The 2500-nt window shown below is 51.4% G+C and overlaps 7 non-coding genes across 7 annotated transcripts in view; 2 read left to right on the top strand and 5 right to left on the bottom strand.

Annotated features, from left to right (window-relative positions):
• Positions 1-88, bottom strand: part of LOC131441356 (5S ribosomal RNA) — a 119-nt gene extending 31 nt beyond the window's left edge. The window contains exon 1 of the ribosomal RNA XR_009232022.1: positions 1-88. This exon is cut by the window's left edge and continues 31 nt beyond it. This is a non-coding gene — a ribosomal RNA (5S ribosomal RNA).
• Positions 89-395: 307 nt separating this feature from the next.
• On the top strand, positions 396-588 carry LOC131442259 (U2 spliceosomal RNA). Its single transcript, XR_009232835.1, has one exon. It is a non-coding gene; the product is annotated as a U2 spliceosomal RNA (small nuclear RNA).
• A 124-nt stretch (positions 589-712) lies between these two features.
• On the bottom strand, positions 713-831 carry LOC131476922 (5S ribosomal RNA). Its single transcript, XR_009243283.1, has one exon. It is a non-coding gene; the product is annotated as a 5S ribosomal RNA (ribosomal RNA).
• Positions 832-1127: 296 nt separating this feature from the next.
• Positions 1128-1246, bottom strand: LOC131440887 (5S ribosomal RNA). Its single transcript, XR_009231570.1, has one exon. It is a non-coding gene; the product is annotated as a 5S ribosomal RNA (ribosomal RNA).
• A 308-nt stretch (positions 1247-1554) lies between these two features.
• Positions 1555-1747, top strand: LOC131442258 (U2 spliceosomal RNA). Its single transcript, XR_009232834.1, has one exon. It is a non-coding gene; the product is annotated as a U2 spliceosomal RNA (small nuclear RNA).
• A 124-nt stretch (positions 1748-1871) lies between these two features.
• On the bottom strand, positions 1872-1990 carry LOC131442974 (5S ribosomal RNA). The gene has a single exon (XR_009233515.1). It is a non-coding gene; the product is annotated as a 5S ribosomal RNA (ribosomal RNA).
• A 296-nt stretch (positions 1991-2286) lies between these two features.
• Positions 2287-2405, bottom strand: LOC131477635 (5S ribosomal RNA). The gene has a single exon (XR_009243962.1). It is a non-coding gene; the product is annotated as a 5S ribosomal RNA (ribosomal RNA).
• Positions 2406-2500: the final 95 nt, after the last annotated feature.

The following is a 2500-nucleotide window of genomic DNA, read 5'->3' as shown; positions in this document are numbered from 1 at the left end:
TCCCATCCAAGTACTAACCAGGCCCGATCCTGCTTAGCTTCCGAGATCAGACGAGATCGGGCATGCTCAGGGTGGTATGGCCTTAAGCCGACGGGCTGGGGACACAGACTCCTTTTATAGACTAGGCAAGGCCCCCTGCTCGTGGAGGAGCTCAAAAGTCAGCCTTTCGAACGTTCAAGAGTTTAATTGTTTTTGGTGGGCTTTGCTGTATGGCCGCGCCCTTTGAGTGTGTCAAATGTCAAGCAGCTGTCCGTCAAGGCTCAGAGGTGCACTTAGATCACCTTGGGGCGGAGGTGATCAGCAGCAGCCTTTGTTATGCGCACTTAAAAAACATGGCACCACAACAAGTAACTTGTGCGTCAAGATCTTGAGTTGGCCCCAGACACTTGTGGGCCATCGCTTCTCGGCCTTTTGGCTAAGATCAAGTGTAGTATCTGTTCTTATCAGTTTAATATCTGATATGTCCTCTATATGGGGATTAAATATTAAATGCATTTTTGAGCATTGGGAGGTGAAAACTGGGGCTTGCTCTCTTCACTCCTTGCATTGACCTGGCATTGCAGTGCCACCAGGAACGGTGCACCACTCTCTTTTTTCTGTGAAAACCAAAGCAAGGCTGGAACTAGAAGGACGTTAACGTGTGCCTGTGCCCATGCCCGTGCGTCAACGTAATTGCAAGCCCATGTTTCTTGTAAGGAAGCAGCAGTGTAAAAGCTTACAGCACCTGGTATTCCCAGGCGGTCTCCCATCCAAGTACTAACCAGGCCCGACCCTGCTTAGCTTCCGAGATCAGACGAGATCGGGCGTGCTCAGGGTGGTATGGCCGTAAGCCGACGGGCTGGGGACACAGACTCCTTTTATAGACTAGGCAAGGCCCCCTGCTCGTGGAGGAGCTCAAAAGTCAGCCTTTCGAACACACTGCACTTGAGCCTTTATCTCCACTACCTGCTACACTCTATTCCAGTATTAGGAAGCTACACCGAGATGGGTAAGCTGCTCCCCATCTCCAAGCTTCTCACGTGCTTGCAGAGCGACATCCAAGGCTGAAACTAGAAGGAGGTTAACGTGTGCCCGTGCGTCAACGTAATTGCAAGCCCATGTTTCTTGTAAGGAAGCAGCAGTGTAAAAGCTTACAGCACCTGGTATTCCCAGGCGGTCTCCCATCCAAGTACTAACCAGGCCCGATCCTGCTTAGCTTCCGAGATCAGACGAGATCGGGCATGCTCAGGGTGGTATGGCCGTAAGCCGACGGGCTGGGGACACAGACTCCTTTTATAGACTAGGCAAGGCCCCCTGCTCGTGGAGGAGCTCAAAAGTCAGCCTTTCGAACGTTCAAGAGTTTAAGTTGTTTTTGGTGGGCTTTGCTGTATGGCCGCGCCCTTTGAGTGTGTCAAATGTCAAGCAGCTGTCCGTCAAGGCTCAGAGGTGCACTTAGATCACCTTGGGGCGGAGGTGATCAGCAGCAGCCTTTGTTATGCGCACTTAAAAAACATGGCACCACAACAAGTAACTTGTGCGTCAAGATCTTGAGTTGGCCCCAGACACTTGTGGGCCATCGCTTCTCGGCCTTTTGGCTAAGATCAAGTGTAGTATCTGTTCTTATCAGTTTAATATCTGATATGTCCTCTATATGGGGATTAAATATTAAATGCATTTTTGAGCATTGGGAGGTGAAAACTGGGGCTTGCTCTCTTCACTCCTTGCATTGACCTGGCATTGCAGTGCCACCAGGAACGGTGCACCACTCTCTTTTTTCTGTGAAAACCAAAGCAAGGCTGGAACTAGAAGGACGTTAACGTGTGCCTGTGCCCATGCCCGTGCGTCAACGTAATTGCAAGCCCATGTTTCTTGTAAGGAAGCAGCAGTGTAAAAGCTTACAGCACCTGGTATTCCCAGGCGGTCTCCCATCCAAGTACTAACCAGGCCCGACCCTGCTTAGCTTCCGAGATCAGACGAGATCGGGAGTGTTCAGGGTGGTATGGCCGTAAGCCGACGGGCTGGGGACACAGACTCCTTTTATAGACTAGGCAAGGCCCCCTGCTCGTGGAGGAGCTCAAAAGTCAGCCTTTCGAACACACTGCACTTGAGCCTTTATCTCCACTACCTGCTACACTCTATTCCAGTATTAGGAAGCTACACCGAGATGGGTAAGCTGCTCCCCATCTCCAAGCTTCTCACGTGCTTGCAGAGCGACATCCGAGGCTGAAACTAGAAGGACGTTAACGTGTGCCCGTGCGTCAACGTAATTGCAAGCCCATGTTTCTTGTAAGGAAGCAGCAGTGTAAAAGCTTACAGCACCTGGTATTCCCAGGCGGTCTCCCATCCAAGTACTAACCAGGCCCGATCCTGCTTAGCTTCCGAGATCAGACGAGATCGGGCGTGCTCAGGGTGGTATGGCCGTAAGCCGACGGGCTGTGGACACAGACTCCTTTTATAGACTAGGTAAGGCCCCCTGCTCGTGGAGGACCTCAAAGGTCAGCCTTTCGAACGTTCAAGAGTT

This window comes from Solea solea, chromosome 16 (genome assembly GCF_958295425.1).
Source record: "Solea solea chromosome 16, fSolSol10.1, whole genome shotgun sequence".
In the NCBI taxonomy this organism is placed as follows: Eukaryota; Metazoa; Chordata; class Actinopteri; order Pleuronectiformes; family Soleidae; genus Solea; species Solea solea.
This window is presented reverse-complemented; position numbering and strand designations above follow the sequence as displayed.